This window comes from Pristis pectinata, chromosome 14, assembly GCF_009764475.1.
Source record: "Pristis pectinata isolate sPriPec2 chromosome 14, sPriPec2.1.pri, whole genome shotgun sequence".
NCBI classification, from domain to species: Eukaryota; Metazoa; Chordata; class Chondrichthyes; order Rhinopristiformes; family Pristidae; genus Pristis; species Pristis pectinata.
This window is the reverse complement of record NC_067418.1, coordinates 3851838-3870001: the sequence shown is the minus strand read 5'-3', so window position 1 is coordinate 3870001 and position 18164 is coordinate 3851838. Positions and strand designations below refer to the sequence as shown.

Genomic DNA, 18164 nt, shown 5'->3' with positions numbered 1-18164 from the left:
TCTCTCTCCTGCAAACACCACCGGTGAGATCCCTGTTCTCCCCCATTTTGGACCTTGCACAACCCCAGATTTCTTTACCTCACTTTTGGCTGCCGAGGCCCTTAGCTTCAGAATCCCCTCCCTAAACCTGGTGTCAGCCCTCCCTTTTTAAAAAGGGTAAAAAAAACCCTTGCACTTGTCCTTGGATCGTGAATTGAGCCTCATGGACAAAGTTTCCCATTATAATCCGATGAAATGTCTTGCAATGTTTTATTGTGTGACTGACACTGCATAATATTTTGTTATATTTGCTGAGGTCTTTGTTCTGTCAGATCTGATTCCACAGATGATATATTGGAACTGCTGTCTGTTCTTTGCAGAGACAGTCTTGCCATAATTATTGTCTGTTGCTTGTTTCTCTGTACATCTGTCCTGACAGGTCTTGTTGACATTTCTTCCCGTTGGCTTGAGATTTCACCCCTCATGTTTCAACGTCTTTAACAAAATTGTTTCTGAATCCCCAAAAAATTGCAGCTTTAGTGCTGCGGAGTTTACCCGAACTCCAGTTTAATGCTGATGTCGTTAATAAAATGATTGTGCAGAATAGGATGTCGTATCACTATCTTGTGAGGGTCTGTGACTCTGCTGTTCCTGTCCTGACCCTCCGTCCAATTCTACCATCACCTTCCTCATCCTTGTTTTCGATTCCTTCCACGTCCTCCCTCAGCACCCTCCTCCGTCAATCGTCGAGCTTATTGCTGCGTGCGCAAGTACGGTGAGGTACAGGTACAATACAAAACTTGCTTGCGGCGGCATCATAGGCACGTAGGGACGGATAACACACAGAATTTAAATTATACATGTATTATGCAAGACGGTGAAGAGAGAGAGAACAAAGGACTGCAAAAATAAAGGAGAGTCCCCGGTAGTGCAAGAGGTGGTCCATAGTGTTCCCTTACTAAAGGAGGGTTAGGGTTGTGCAGGTCGGTTCAAGAACCTGATGGTTGTAGGAAAGTAGCTGTTCCTCCACACCACAACACTTGAAGATCTCCGCACTCCTTCAAGCCTCTTAACTTTTCCCACACTTCAGCTGCCTGACTCCTGAGCTCTGGAGCTCCCTCCTTGAACCCCTCCCTTCCATTAAGACACTCTACCTCTATAACCACGCCTTCCACCACCTGCCTTAATAACTCCTTGCGGGGAGATTTGCTGGTGCTACTTAGGAGGGCTTAAACTGGTCTGGCAGGGAGTGGGACCCAAAGTAGTCGTCTAATAGATGAGAAAATTGAAACGAAAATGGAGGTTACAGCAAGCAAAGGTAGATCCCCACCCACCCGGGACATTCTCTCTCCTCTCCTGTATCTTCTGCCCGATGGGAGAGGAGCCTGAGGGCACGTACCACCAGGCTCAAGGACAGCTTCTACCCCACTGTGATACGACTATTGAACGGTTCCCTTATATGATGAGATGGACTCTTGACCTCACGATCAACCTTGTTGTGACCTTGCACCTTATTGCACTGCACTTTCTCTGTAGCTGTGACACTTTACTCTGGACTGTTACTGTTTTTAACCTGTACTACCTCAATGCACTCTGTACTAACTCAATGTAACCGCACTGTGTAATGAATTGACCTGTACGATCGGTATGCAAGACAAGTCTTTCACTGTACCTCGGTACAAGTGACAATAATAAACCAAGACCAAGACCAGTAGGTAGGCCAGGCAGGGACAAGATGGAGCCTGGAAGGTCTGATGGGCTAAACTACATTTACTTTAATGCAGAAAACTTCACAGGGCAGATGAACTCGTGGATCGGCACATAGGGTTGTGATATTGTAGCTGTTTTGGAAACGTGATTGAAGTATGGGCAGAACCGGCATCAACATGTTCCAGGGTATTGATGTGACAGAGGTGGGAGGGGGGAGTTGACCTATTGATTAGGGAGAACATTACGCCAGGACTTGGAGACGATATCCCGGGGGAATGTCCAGCAAAGCTACATGGGTAGTGTTGTAGGGGTGCTTTTCTGACTGGGGGTCTGTGACCGGCGGTGTTCAACACGGATCAGTGCTGGGGCCTCTGTTCTTTGTATTAAAGATGTGATATGGGTGAAAATGTGGATAGTATGATTAATAGGTTTGCAGGCCACATGAAGGTTGGTGGAGTTGTGGATATGAAGGAGGTTGTCGAAGGATACAGCAGGGTATAGGTTCGTTTGAAATTTAGGCAGAGAAAAGCCAAGCAGAATTTAATCTGGACAAGTGTGAGTTGCTGCATTTTAAGATATAAGATTTCTTTATTAGTCACATGTACATCAAAACACACAGTGAAATGCATCTTTTGCGTAGTGTTCTGGGGGCAGCCCGCAAGCGTCGCCACGCTTCCGACGCCAACGTAGCACGCCCACAACTTCCTAACCCGTACGTCTTTGGAACGTGGGAGGAAACCGGAGCACCTGGAAGAAACCCATGCAGACACAGGGAGAACGTACGAACTCCTTACAGACAGCGGCCGGAATTGAACCGGGGTCGCTGGCGCTGTAAAGCGTTACGCTAACCGCTGCACTGCTGTGCCTGCCCAAAGCAAGAGTGCTACCCACTGAGCCAATGGAGGTCAAATGCAAGAGGGAAGTGCATAGTTAATGGCAGGACCATGGGAACATTACTGTACAGGGGGGATCTTGGGGGGGGCAAGTGCTTAACTCCCTGAAATTGGCAGCACAGGTGGACAGGGTGGTAAAAATGGCACACGGTGTACTTGCCTACATCAGTGGGGGCATCGAGTATAAAAGTTGGGAAGTCATGTTGCAGCTGTATGAAACTTTGGCTAGGCCATATTTAGAGTACTGTGTGCTGTTCTGGTTGCCCCATTACAGGAAGGATGTGGAGGTTCAGAGAGGGTGCTGCAGAGGTTCAGAGAGGGTGCTGCAGAGGTTCAGAGAGGGTGCTGCAGAGGTTCACCAGGATGCTGCCTGGACAGGACTGCACTTGTTCTAAGGAGAGTGTGGACAGACTTGGGTTGTTTTCTCCAGAGCATCAGAGGCTGAGGGGTGACCTGATGGAAGTATATAAAATAACAAGAGGCATAGTCAGGGGACAAAGACTATCTACCAGGGTGGAGATGTCAAATACTAGAGGGGTAGGATTTATTTGCATTTGTAAAGGCAAGGACTGATTAGGGATAGTCAGCATGGCTTTGTGCGTGGGAAGTCGTGTCTTATGAGTTTTGAAGAGGTCACCAAGAGGATTGATGAAGGCAGGGTAGTAGGCATTGCCTATACAGACCTTAGCAAGGCCTTTGACAGGGTCCCTTGTGGTAGGCTGGTCTGGAAGATTAGAACACAGGAAATCAAGACTGAGCTCGCCGATTGGATACAAAATCGGTTTGATTGTAGGGAGGCAGAGGGTGGAGAGATGTTCTTCCTTTGTTGTTTGTCATGTGTGTCAATTATTTGGATGAGAATGTAGACGGCATGATTAGTAAGTTTACAGATGACACAGAAGTTGGTGGTATCATGGACAGTGAAGAAGGTTGTCCAAGGTTACAACAGGATAGTGATTGCCTGGCAAGGAAATGGCAGATGGAATTTAACTCAGACGATTGTGAAGTGATGCAATTTGGAAAGTTAAACCAGGGCAGGACATACACTGTGAATGGCAGGGGCCCAGGGTGCTTTTTATTTTGAACAGAGAGACCTTGGGGTTCCCTGAAAGTGGCAACACAGGTAGACAGGGTGGTGAGGAAGGCATATTGCATTAGGCCAATAAAGCATTGAGTATAAGATTTGGGATGTCGTGATACAGTTGTTCGAAAAGCTGGTTAGGATGCACTTGGAGTCTTGTAAATAGTTCTGGTCACCACACTACAGGAAGGATGTGATTAAGCTGGAAAGGGTGCAGAATAGATTCACAAGGAAGTTACTGGGACTGGAGGGCTTGAGTTATAAGGAGAGATTGGATAGGCTGGGTCATTTTCCCTGGAGCGAAGGAAGTTGAGAGGAGACTCCATGGAGGTGCATAAAATTGTTAGGGGGATAGTTAGGGTCGATAGCCAGTGTCCGTTTCCAATGGTAAGGGTGTCTAAAACTAGACGGCATAGGTTTAGGGTGAGAGGGAAGAGGTTTTAAGGATATCCGAGGGGTAAATTTTTCCACACAGAGTGGTTGGTATCGGGGACGAGCTGCCAGAGGAGGTGGTGGAGGCAGGAACGGTAACATTTAAGAGGCATCTGGACAGGCACTTGGATGAGCAGGGCATAGAGGGAGATGGAATTAATTCAGGCAGGTGGGATGTGTCCAGATAGGCACACAGGTGGGTTTAAACTAGAGTGGTCGTGAGGTGGGAACCAGAGCAACAGGGCAGCAGGTGGAGAGATTGAGGAAAAGTAGGGGTTAGGTGAAGTAAGTCTGATAGGAAAGATGGGCAGAGCCAGCTAAATGAACATGGTGGGACTGATGGACTGCAGTACATTTATTTCAATGCAAGGACTATTAAGGACAAGGGTGATGAACTTCGAGCCTGGAGCAGTGCATGTTGTGGCCATTACAGAGACTTGGTTGACAGAGAGACAGGATTGGCAGCTCAACATTGCAGGGTTTCAATGTTTCACACGTGACGGAGAAGGCGGTAAGGGGTGGGGGTGTTGCATGACTAATTGGGGCAAATGTCACAGCTGCACTCAGAGGACATACTGGAGGGCTCATCCACTGAGGCGATATGGGTAGCATTTAGCATAATGCTATTACAGCACCAGAGACCGGGTTCAATTCTGGCTACTGTCTTCCGGCACAGGGAGAATGTAAGGAGTTTGTACGTTCTCACCGTGTCCGCGTGGGTTTCCTCCGGGTGCTCTGGTTTCCTCCCACATTCCAAAGACGTACGGGTTAGGAAGTTGTGGGCGTGCTATGTTGGCGCCGGAAGCATGACGACACTTGCGGGCTGCCCCCAGAACACTCTATGCAAAAGATGCATTTCACTGTGTGTTTCGATGTACATGTGACTAATAAAGAAATCTCATCTTATTGGGGAGACACAAGAGATTCTGCAGATGCTGGAATCTGGAGCAACACACACAAAGTGCTGGAGGAACTCAGCAGGTCAGGCAGCATCCGTGGAGGGAAATAAACAGTCGACGTTTCGGGTCGAGACCCTTCATCAGGACTGGAAAGGAAGAGGGCAGAAGCCAGAATAAGAAGGTGGGGGGAGGGGGAGGAGCACAGGCAGGCAGGGGACAGGTGAGTCCAGGTGAGGGGGGGGGGGGGGGAAGGTAGGTGGGTGGGTGGGGGAGGGGGGAGATATAAGAAGCTGAGAGGTGATCGGTGGAAGAGGCAAAAGGCTGAGGAAGGAGGAATCCGGTAGGAGAGGGCAGTGGACCATGGAATAAAGGTGGGGAGGAGAGGAGATGGGCAGGTCATCAAGGTGTGGGGAGCCACGGGGAATAAGGGAAGACAAAGGAGTTGGGGGGGGGGGGTGGAGAAAAAGAAGGGGTGGGGTTACCAGAAGTTAGAGAAATCAATGTTGAGGCCGTCAGGTTGGAGACTCCCAAGGCGGTATATTGTTCCTCCAACCTGCACCTGGCCTCAACGTGGCAGCAGAGGAGGCCGTGGACAGACATGTCAGTGTGGGAGTGGGATGTGGAATTGAGGTGGGTGGCCACCGGGAGATCCTGGCTGTTGTGGCGGATGGAGCGAAGGTGCTCGACGAAATGGTTACCCAATTTGCGTCGGGTCTCACCGACGTACAGGAGACCGCACCGGATGCGATAAGTGACGCCCTTGGACCCTGAATGGTGGTGAGAGAGGAGGTGTAGGGACAGGTGCAGCACTTGGTGCGGGTTGTAGGGATAAGTGCCGGGGGGGGTTATCGGTGGGGACATTGAGGAACAGATATGCAGGCAGATTATGGAGAGATGTAAATGCAACAGGGTCCTTGTAGAGGGAGACTTTAACTTCCTCAATTTTGACTGGGTCTTCCTTTGTCCATGAGTCTTGGATGGGGCAGAATGTGTTAGGTGCATCCAAGAGGGTTTCTTGGAACAGTATGTTAATAGTCCAACTGGAAGAGGGGCCATACTAGACCTTGTATTGAAAAATGAGCCTGGGGTTTCAGTGGGAGAACATTTTGGGAATAGTGAGCACAACTCGTTAGGATTTAAGATGGTAATGAATAAGGATAAGTCTGGACCTCAGGGGAAAGCGCTAAATTGGGGAAAGGCTGATGACAACGTTATTGGGCAGGAGTTAAGGAGAGGAGGTGTTATTGGGCAAGTCCACATCAGGCATGTGGGAGTCGTTTAAAGACCAGCTAATCAGAATTCAGGACTGATGTCCCAGTAAGGAGGAAAGACGAGGATGACAAGGTTTGGGAACATTGGATGATGAAAGATGTTGTAAATTTAGTCATAAAGGCAAAGGAAGCATTTGTAAGGTTCAGGAAGCTGAAATCAGACGAGGCCTCCTAAGGAATATAAAGAAAGTGAGAAAGAAAAGCAGGAGATTAGGAGGGCCAGAAGGGGCCATCAAATGTCCATGACAAGTAGGATTAAGAAAAATCAGAAGGCATTTTATACATTATTGGAAACGAGGGTTGCTAGGAAGAGATCAAGAATAAAGGAGTGAATTTATGGCTAGAGGTTTATAAAATCATGAGAGGCATAGAAAAGGTTGGTGGTCGCAGTCTTTTCCCCAGGGTAGGGGAGTCCTAAACTAGAAGGCACAGGTTTAAAAGGGGAAAGATTTAAAAGGGACCTGAGGGGCAACTTTTTCTCACTCAGAGGGTGGTGGGTGTATGGAACGAGCTGCCAGAGGAAGTGGTAGAGGTGGGTACAATTACAGTGTTTAATATAAGGTAGATAAGATCTTTATTAGTCACATGTACAGCGAAACACACAGTGAAATGCATCTTTTGCGTAGAGTGTTCTGGGGGCAGCCCGTAAGTGTTGCCACGCTTCCGGCGCCAACATAGCATGCCCACAACTTCCTAACCCGTATGTCTTTGGGAGGAAACCGGAGCAAACCCACGCAGACACGGGGAGAACGTACAAACTCCTTACAGACGGCGGCCGGAATTGAAGCTGGGTCGCTGGCTCTGTAAAGTGTTACGCTAACCACTACACTACCATGCCTGCATATATTTGGATAGGAAAGGTTTAGAGGGATATGGGCCAACTGAGGGCAAATGGGACTAGTTTAGATGTTCACCTTGGTTGGCACGCACAAATTGGGCTGAAGGACCTGTTTCCATGATGTATTATTCTGTGACTCTGTAACACCAATTTCCTCAGTGAAATATTAAATAGGGCCCAAAGTGTACAAACTATTTTTTGTTTGCATCCTTGCCGATGGGGAGGGACTTCAGCACTTTCCTCCAGTCCTGTTTGCGAATCCTGTGCTTGGATGAAAGCTGCTGAGGAAATCCTTGAACTTTCCAAGCACGCCCCTTCTCTGGGACCACACCACTGTGCATCCGTCACGTCCCTGTAGACTTCCTCTGGGGAGGCAGGGGAACGTTCTGAAGGTCACAGAGAGGAAAAACAGTTCGATGGACAAGTTGCATAAGTCTCCTCGGTATGTTTGTTTTTTAAACAAAGTCCTATTAACCCTGAGGCTGCAGCATAATCTCTTGGTTCTGTGTAGCCAGTGCTGGGTTTTGTCTCATTATCTGATGTGGCTGGCTGTTTTGCTTGGGCTGCAGTATGCTTGAGATGAAAATTCATGGGTTCAGGATCCGTATGCAAGGGTAGCAAATTAGCACAGCTAGAAGAGCCACTGCCTCGTGGTTCCAGCAATCCAGGTTCAATCCTGACCTCCGGTGCTGTCTGTGTGGACATTCACCCTATGATCATGTGGGTTTCCTCCTACAACCCAAAAACGTGCAGGTCGGTGGGTTAGTTGGCCGCTGTAAATTACCCCTCGTGTGTAGGTGAGGGGTGGAATTCTGGCTCAGCTGATGGGAAGATGAGGAGAATAAAATGGGATCAGTGTAAATGTGGTGCCGAATATTCAGTGCAAACGCAATGGGCCCCAGTTCTACGACTATGATTTATATAGGTGAACGGATTCAGTACTGCAGTGAAGTGTGAACAATTGCTTCATTGGTTGAGATTTATTAGAGTCATGAGATATACAGCACGGAAACAGGCCATTCAGCCCAACTGGTCCATGCCAACCAAGATGCTCATTTGTCTGTGTTTGGTTCATATCTCTCTACACATTTCATAGAACGTTACAGCACAGCACAGGCCTTTGTGCTGATGTTTTATCCTGCTCTAAGATCTTTCTAACCCTTCCCTCCCACATACACATGAATGATAGAAAAATTAAGAGACTCTTAGCCCTGATGGAGGGCTATCTAAGAGTCTCTTAAATGTCCCCAATGTATCTGCCTCCACCACCTCTGCCAGCAGTGCGTTCCATACACCCACTGCTCTATGTAACAAAAAAAAAACAACTTACCCCTGACATCCCCCTTATATCTTCCTCCAGTCACCTTAAAATTATGTCCCCTTGAGTTAGCCATTGTCGCCCTCGGGAGAGAATGTCTCTGGCTGTCCACTTGATCTATGCCTCATATCATCTTGTGCACCTCTCAAGTCACTTCTCATCCTCCTCCTCTCCAAAGAGAAAAGCCCTAGCTCGCTCAACCTATCTTCATAAGACATGCTCTCCAATCCAGGCAGCATCCTGGTAAATCTCCTCTGCACCCTCTCTAAAGCTTCCACATCCTTCCCATAATGTGGCGACTAGAACTGAACACAATACTTCAAGTGTGGTCTAACCTGAGTTTAAAAGAGCTGCAACATTACTTCACAGCTCTTGAACTCAATGAATGAAGCTGACTAATGGCCAACACACCATATGCCTTCTTAACAACCCTATTAACGTGTGAGGCAACCTTGAGGGATCTGTGGACGTGGACCCCAAGATCCCTCTGTTCCTCCACACTGCTAAGAGTCCTGCCATTGACCTTGTATTCTGCTTTCAAATTCAATCTTCCAAAGTGTATCACTTCACACTTTTCTGGATTGAACTCCATCTGCCACTTCTCAGCCCAGCTCTGCATCCTATCAATGTCCTGTTGTAACCTACAGCAACCTTCTACACTATTCACAACACCACCAACCTTCGTGTCATCTGCAATTTACTAACCCACCCTCCCACATCCTCATCCAAGTCATTTATAAAAATCACAGAGAGCAGGGGTCCCAGAACAGATCCCTGTGAAACACCACTGGTCACCAGCGTCCAGGCAGAATATGCTCCGTCTACAACCACCCTCTGTCTTCTATGGGTGAGCCAATTTTGAATCCACACAGCCAAGTTTCCCTGGATTCCATGCCTCCTCACTTTCTGAATGAACCTTCCATGAGGAACCTTATCAAACACCTTACTAAAATCCACGTATACCACATCCACTGCTCTACCTTCATTAATGTGCTTTGTCACATCCTCAAAGAATTCAATCAGCTCATGAGGCATGACCAGCCCCTCACAAAGCCATGCTGACTGTCTCTAATCAGCCTATGCTTCTCCAAATGCTCATAAATCCTGTCTCTAAGAATCTTCTCCAGTAATTTGCCCACCACTGAAGTATGACTCACTTCATGAATACTCACTCCATATACATATAATTCCCTGGGTTATCCCTACTCCCTTTCTTGAACAAAGGAACGACATTTGCCACCCTCCAATCATCTGGCACTACTCCTGTGGCCAATGAGGATGCAAAGATCATCGCCAAAGGCGCAGCAATCTCTTCTCTTGCTTCCTGTAATAACCTTGGATATATCCCCTCCGGCCCCGGTGACTTATCTATCCTAATGTTTTTCAAAAGTTCCAGCACATCCTCTTTCTTCACATCGACGTGCTGTAGCGTATCAGCCTGTTGTATGCCATGCTCACAAATGTCAAGGTCTCGCTCACTGGTGAATACTGAAGCAAAGTATTCATTAAGGATCTCCTCTACCTCTTCCGACTCCAGGCACATGTTTCCTCTTTTATCCCTGATCGGTCTTACCCTCACTCTAGTCATCCTCCTATTCTTCACATACGTGTAGAACGCCTTGGGGTTTTCCTTATTCCTTCTCGTGCCCCCTTCTAGCTCTCCTAAATCCATTCTTAAGCTCCCTCCTGGCTACCTTGTAACTCTCCAGAGCCCTGTCTGATCCTTGCTTTCTAAACCTTAGGTAAGCTTCTTTCTTCCTCTTGACAAGATATTCTACATCTCTTGACAACTACGGTTCCTTCACTCTACCATCCTTACACTGCCTCGATGGGACAAACCTATCCAGAAGCCCATGCAAGTACTCCCTAAACAACCTCCACATTAATGCTATTACAGCGCCAGCGACCCAGGTTCAATTCCCACCGCTGTCTGTAAGGAGTTTGTATGTTCTCCCCGTGACTGCGTGGGTTTCCTCCGGGTGCTCCGGTTTCCTCCCACATTCCAAAGATGTATGGTTTAGGAAGTTGTGGGCACGCTATGTTGATGCCAGAAGAGCGGTGACACTTGCAGGCTGCCCCTAGAACACTCTACGCAAAAGATGCATTTCACTGTGTGTTTCTATGTACATGTGACTAATAAAGATCTTACTTTATTTCCACTGTGCACTTCCCCAAGAACATCTGCTCCCAATTTAGGCTCCCAAGTTCCTGCCTAATAGCATCATAATTCCCCCTCCCCCAATTAAATACTTTCCCATATCGTCTGCTCCAATCCCTCTCCAAGGCTATGGTAAAGGTCAAGGAGTTATGGTCTCCAAAATGCTCTCCCACTGAGAGGTCTGAAACCTGATCAGGCTCATTGCCTAGTACCAGGTCCAGTATGGCCTCTCCTCCAGTCGGCCTGTCCACATACTGTGTCAGGAATTCTTCCTGGACACACCGAACAAGCTCTGTCCCATCTACCCCCTTTACACTAAGGAGGTGCCAATCAGTATTAGGGAAGTTGAAATCACCCATGACAACAACCCTGTTATTTTTGCACTTCTCAAAAATCTGCCTCCCGAACTGCTCCTCAGCATCTCTCTTATTGGGGGGGGGGGGGGGGGGGGGTGGTGGTCTGTAGAATACTCCCAATAGAGTGATCGCTCCCTTCCTGTTTCTGACTTCCACCCACACTGACTTAGTGGACGACCCCTCCAGGACGTCCTCCCTATCTACAGCTGTGACACTGTCCCTGATCAGCAAAGCCACCCCCCCACCTCTTTTACCTCCTTCCTGTGCCCTTTGAAACATCTAAAGCCTGGAATATCCAGCAGCCATTTCTTCCCTTGTGACAGCCAAGTGTCTCCTGCCCCCTGCACCAACTCCTCAGCCACACATTCATCTGCCAAATCATCCTATTCTTACCCTCACTGGTATGTGGCACAGGTAGCAATCCAGCGATTACTACCCTCGAGGTCCTGCTTTTCAGTTTCTTACCTAACTCCCTATATTCCCTCCAGGACCTCATCTCTTTTCCTACCTATGTCATTGGTACCAATATGTACCATGACCTCTGGCTGTTCGCCCTCCCCCCTTCAGAATACTGTGGACCCGATCCAAGACATGCCAGACCCTGGCATCTGGGAATCTCTTTCACGTCCACAGAATCTCCTGTCTGCCCCCCCCCCCCCTTACTATGGAATCCCCTATCACTAACGCTTTCCTCTTCTTCCCCCCTTCCCTTCTGCGCCACATGACCAGGCTCAGTGCCAGAGACCTGGTCACTGCACTTTCCCCTAGTAGGTCGTTTCCACCCCCCCCACGAACAGTATCCAAAGAGGTATACCTGTTATTGAGGGGAACGGCCACAGAGGTACTCTGCACTATCTGCCTATTCTACGTCCTTCTGACAGTCACCCAGATACCTGCCTCCTGCAGCTTAGGAGTGACTGCCTCCCTGTAGCTCTTATCTATGAACTTCTCATTCTCCTGTAGGAGCCGAAGGTCATCCAGCTGCAGCTCCAGTTCCCTAACCCGGTCTGTAAGGAGCTGCAGCTGGATGCACCTCGTGTAGATGTAGCTATCAGGGAGACTGGAGGTCTCCCAGAACTTCCACATCTCACAAGATGAACACATCACTGACACGAGCCATTCTCACTACTCTAGTCTGGCACTAAAGGAAGAAACTTACCAGAGACTTTGCTTCCTCTCACTGAAGCCTCTTGAGCCGAAACCTCAGTCCCCCACTCTAACACAGGTCCTCCAACAATAGCTGCTCGGCTTGAGCCTACCTTTTTATTGCTTGCTGGTAATTAGCCAGTCAATTATCGATTTGCAAATGTACCTCTTCCAGACTCCTGCAAGGTGAAACTCTCCAGCGCAGAGACTTGCTTCTTTTCAAAGCTCCTGCTCCAAATCTCGCTCCAACTCCCAACTCTGCAGGGTGAAACTCCTTTCCTATCTATGTATCTGACAAAGTGTCTTTTAACTGTTAATATACCTGCTTCAATCACTTCCTCTGGCAGCTCATTCCATATACTGACCACTTTCTGGGTAAAAAGTTTCCCACGTGTTCCTATTAAATCCCTCCCCTCTCACCTTAAACCTCTGCCCTCTAGTTCTTGATTCCTCAACCCTGGGGAAAAAGACTGCACATTCACCCTAATTATGCCCCAAATCAATCTATCTATCTATTTCTATGGTCCTACACGTCTGGGCTTGTCCCTCATGTTCACAGCTCCACCATTTTCGATTAAGCCTGGGCCCTAAGCTTCATTGTTGCCTTCATTGGTTGGGGCATTGAGTACAAATGTCAGGAAGTCTTGTAGCAGCTGTGTAAAACTTTGGTTAGGCAACATTTGGAGAATTAAGATTTCTTTATTAGTCACACATACATCGAAACACACAGTGAAATGCATCTTTTGCGTAGAGTGTTCTGGGGGCAGCCTGAAAGTGTCACCACACTTTTGGCGCCAACATAGCACGCCCACAACTTCCTAACCCATACGTCTGTGGAATGTGGGAAGAAACCGGAGCACCCGGAGGAAACCCACACAGACATGTGGAGAAGGTACAAACTCCTTACAGACAGTGGCCGGAATTGAACCCGGGTTGCTGGCGCTGTAATAGCGTTACGCTAACTGCTACAGTTGTGTGCAGTTCTGGTCACCGCATTACAGGAAGGACGTGGAGGCTTTGGAGAGGGTGCAGAAGAGGTTCACCAGGATGCTGCCTGGATTAGAGAGTATTAGCTTTCAGGAGAGGTTGGACAAACTTGGGCTGATTTCTCTGGCAGAGGCTGAGGGGAGACCTGACAGAAGTTTATAAAATTATAAGAGGCATAAATAGAGTAGACAGTCAGAGTGTTTTTCCCAGGTTAGAAATACCAAATTCTGGAGGGTGTGCATTTGAGGTGAGAGGGAGTAAGTTTAAAGGAAATGTGCGGGGCAAGCTTTTTCACAGAGAGTGGTGGGTGCCTATAACACGCTGCCAGGGGTGTTGATTGAAGTAGGCATGATAGTGGCATTTAAGAGTCATTTGGACAGGCACGTGAACATGCAGGGAATGGAGGGATATGGATCATGTGCAGGCAGATAGGTTTGGTTTAATTTGGCATCATGGTCAGCACAGACATTGTGGGCCGAAGGGCCTGTTCTATGTTCGAATCTCTGGAATTCCCTCCCTAAACCCCTCCTTCAAGATACTCCTTTAACCTTGGACAAATAGACACCTATTTTGGTGATCGAACCCAATATCTCGTTTTCTGTCTCTGTGTTAAATATCGATTTTTTAAAAAATTAATACTCCAAAGTGCCATCTTGAGACTGAGTAACCACCAGGTTAAAAATGCTACGTAAATTCAAGTTTCTAGTTGTGGAAGGAACTTGGCATCGCATCAGTAGCACAGAAATAGACTGCCATCAAAGTGAATTAATACTGTGTTTTGATTTAATTTCCTGTACAAAGGATGTGGATAAATATCTGGTTGAAAGTGACATTGAGAGATGTTAGATAAGTACAGATTTAATTGAAGGGAAGAGCTTGGATTTACATAGATTTCTTCACGGCCTCAGTGCTCTGTTTCTTAACATAATGTACTTTTGAAGAGTGGTTACTGTTATAATCTTGGAAAAGTGCCAGGAGACTTTGTGCAGCACACTCTCCCACAAATGGTTGTGTTAAATGGTCTGATTATCTGCTTTATTCTTTGTGGCTGAGAGATAAATATTGGTTCAGTACACCACACTTTCTCAATTATTCTCACATTGCAACAGTGACCATGCATCAAGAATACCTCATTATTTGTAAAGGTCTCTGGGACATTCTCTTTGTTCTTGTTCAGTCACTACAACACTGAGAGAGGCTAGTCTGCCCATTGAGTACCCAGTGGAAAACGGCTGCTAAACTGGAGACCCAAGAGACTGCAGACGCTGGAATCCGGAGCAACACACAAGATGCTGGAGGAACTCAGTGGGTCAGGCAGCATCTGTGGTTGGCGGGTGGGGGGGGGGGGGGGGGGTGTGGAGGAGTTGTCGAAACCCTGCATCAGGACGAATGAAAGGTCTTGACCTGAAACATCGACTGTCCATTCCACCCCCCCCCCCCCACAGACCTGCCGAGTTCCTCCAGCAGTTTGTTTTTTGGGAAGTTGGGATGCTGAGAAAACCACTGGGTGGATTGGTGGCAGATGGAGTTTAATCCAGAGAAGCGAGAGGTAATGCACTTTGGGAATTTTGGTAGGACCTAAAGAGAAAGTGGCAGATCAGTGGAGCATTGATGTACAGAGAGACCTTGGGGTGTAAGTCAACAGCTCGCTGAAAGTGGTGACACTGGTGGATAGGGTAGTGAAGAAAGCATTTGGCATTCTTGCCTTCATGGGCTGAGGCTTGAGTTGGGTTGTCATGTTGCTATTGTACCAAACATTGGTTAGACCGCACTTGGAGTATTGTGTACGGTTCTGGTCACTGCAGTACAGGAAGGATGTGGTAGCAATAGAGAGAGTGCAGAAGAGATTCACCAGGACATTGCCTGGAATGGACAGCTGTAGTTATAAGGAGAGATTGGACAGGCTAGGTTTATTCTCACAGGAATGTAGGGGGGTTGAGGGGTGACCTTGCAGAGATTTATAAAGAGCACACGTAGTGGAGATGGTCAGAATCCCTTTTCCCCAGGACAAGGGAATCTACAACTAGAGGGCACAGATTTAAAGTGAGAGGAGAGAAAATTTAAGATGAGATATCTTTATTAGTCACACGTACACCGAAACACACAGTGAAATACATCTTTTGTGTGTAGTGTTCTGGGGGGCAGCCCGCAAGTGTCGCCACGCTTCCAGCACCAACGCAGCATGCCCGCAACTTCCTAACCCGAACGTCTTTTGGAATGTGGGAGGAAACCGGAGCACCCGGAGGAAACCCACGCAGACACGGGGAGAACATACAAACTCCTTGCAGGCAGTGGTGGGAATTGAACCCGGGTCGCTGGCGCTGAAATAGTGTTATGCTAACTGAGGGGGTTTTTCCACACAGAGGGTGGTGAATGTTCGAAACGAGCTGCCAGAGGAAGTGGTGGGGATGCATACAATATTTAAAAGGCATTTGCTCAGGAACTTGAGAAAGGTGCAGAGGGATACGGACCAAATGCAGGCAAATGGGAATAGTGTAGATAGGCATCACAGTCAGCATGGGCAAGGTGGGCTGAAGGGCCTGTTCCTGTGTTGTAAAATTCTATGATTCTCTGAAACTTTGTTCGATTGGTTACTCAAACCTGTCCATTTCACCTTTTTATAACACTATCTTTGTGCTTTGCATTTTAGCTGCGTTAAATCCCAAGAGCTCCTGTCTATAGCTTGTCTGAAAAGTTGCCAGTGACTGTCAGTGTTTTTGGAGTGAGGAGGCTGTGTATTTGATCATTTGGAAGGAATGTGTTTGATAGGGTCAGTAGTTTTTCAGCCAGGGACCTTAACGATTCACATGAACAAATCTAGACTGTTCCGGAAGACTGGCCGAAGGTTCTTCCCAGGCTTGTGGGGATTACCACAAGGAAAGTTGATTAAGATGATGAGACGTGAGTTAGCCCACTGGTCCCTGCGTAGAGGTTGTGAAAGGAAGAGATGCTGTCTGGTGTGGGTTCTGCCTGATCTAATGCTCTTCAGCACCACTGCAAGGATAATCAGGGATTGGTGATAAATGCTGGCTGGACCAGCACAGAAAGATCCCAAAAAATGAATAAATAAAATGATTCCCCATGATTTCATGTAGTTGTCTTCCCGTTCTCTGCATCGGGCATTGTGTCTCTCTCCCATCTCCCTCCCCTCCATCTCTCCCTCACCATGTCATCCTTTGTCCACCTTGTCCTTTATTTTCCCTGGGAAATGGAAACAGTACTAGTCTCTAAAATAAGTTTTAAAAGATCAGTGTTTGTGATCTCTGGTTTTTATTAAATCCAACACAGTATGTGCACCATTTGTTTTGTATATAAGAATAAGGTTTGTATTGGTTTTTGATGAGTGCTCTGTGCCCGAGGTAGAGTGGTCTGGCAGTGGTTGCTGGTGTGTTTTAGAGTCATACAGTATGGAAACAGGCCCTTCAGCCCAACTGGTCCATTCTGACCAAGATTCCCATCTGAGCTAGTCCCATTTGCTCGTGTTTGGCCCGTATCCCTCTTAAACCTTTCCCATCCCTGTACCTGTTCAAGTACCCTTTTTAAATATTCTTAATATACCTGCCTTATCTACTTCCTCTGGCAGCTCGTTCCATAGTCGTATCACCCTCTGGGTGAAAAAATTCCCCCTCTGATTCCTATTAAATCTCTTCCCCCTGACCTTAATCCTATGCCCTTTAGTTCTTGATTTCCCCAATCCTGGGAAAAAGACTGTGTGCATTCTTTATACTTAAGTGGTTCAGAGTTTGGCTTCATTTGATGTGAGGGTAGTAAGTTTGCTGATGACACGAAGGTTGGTGGTGTTGTGGATAGTGTAGAAAGCTGCTGTAGATTACAACAGGACATTGATCGGATGCAGACCTGGGCTGAAAGGTGACAGATGGAGTTCAACCCGTAAAAGTGTGAAGTGATACACTTTGGAAGATCAAATTTGAAGGCAGAATACAAGGTTAATGGCAGGACTCTTAGCAGTGTAGAGGAACAGAGGGATCTTGGGGTCCACGTCCATAGATTCCTCAAGGTTGCTGCGCAGGTCAATAGGGTTTTTAAGAAGGCCTATGGTGTGTTGACCTTCAAGTCGGGGTGTTGACCTTCAAGAGCTGCGAGGTGATGTTGCAGCTCTATAGAACTCTGGTTAGACCACACTTGGAGTATTGTGTTCAGTTCTGATCCTCTCATTATAGGAAGGATGTGGAAGCTTTAGAGAGGGTGCAGAGGAGATTTACCAGGATGCTGCCTGGATTGGAGAGCATGTCTTATGAGGATAGTTGAGTGAGCTCGGGCTTTTCTCTTTGGAGAGAAGGAGGATGAGAGGTGTACAAGATGATAAGAGGCATAGATCGAGTGGACAGTCAGAGACTTTTTCCCAGGGCGACAATGGCTAACACGAGGGGCCATAATTTTAAGGTGATTGGAGGAAGATACAAGGGGGATGTCGGGGTAAGTTTTTTTTTACATAGAGAGTGGTGGGTGTGTGGAACGCTCTGCCTGCAGAAGTTGTGGGGGCAGATACATTAGGGACATTTAAGAGACTCTTAGATAGACACATGAATGATAGAGAAATGGAGGGCTATGTGGGAGGGAAGGGTTAGATAGATCTTAGAGCAGGATAAAATGTCGGCACAGCATCATGGGCCGAAGGGCCTGTACTGTGCTGTAATATTCTATGATTTAGCAGTGAATAATGAACTCATTAGGAAAGTGGTGTGAGGATTTGCTGTGCCTCAGATGTGTGCAGTAGGTTAAGAGGTTGATCTACTTGCTGCCTTCAGTTTTTCCCGTCTTTGCATGTAGCAAGACTTTTAAGGTATTTCACAGGAACACTGCACGAGGATGTACTAGAACAGGCGAACAAAAGTTTAGTCAAAGTGTTTGGCTTAAGGCAGGAGAGATTTGGAGGGGCTTGGGGTGGGAAGCCTGGGCTTGGGGTGGGTAGCCTGGAGCTTGGGGCCCAGGCTGATAAAGGCAGGGCAGGTAGAGCAACGAGAACTGTGGGCAAATGGGTCAGGAAATGGAGGAAGGCAGTGATCTCGGAGGGGTGTAGGGGCTGGAGGAGGTTACGGAGATGGGGAGCGGCGTCAGGGCCGGAGGAGATTACA

General features: G+C 47.5%; 1 protein-coding gene across 8 annotated transcripts in view; it reads left to right on the top strand.

Annotated features, from left to right (window-relative positions):
* The window catches only part of LOC127577915 (liprin-beta-2-like), a 285732-nt gene that overhangs the window by 14245 nt on the left and 253323 nt on the right, over positions 1 to 18164 (top strand). The window contains exon 1 of one of the 8 annotated variants that reach the window (XM_052029583.1): positions 7495 to 7545. The exons of the other annotated variants lie outside the window; for them this stretch is intronic. The gene's annotated coding sequence lies outside the window, so the exon portion shown is untranslated. Of the gene's footprint in view, positions 1 to 7494; positions 7546 to 18164 lie in introns of those variants that run through there. 8 annotated transcript variants of the gene reach the window in all.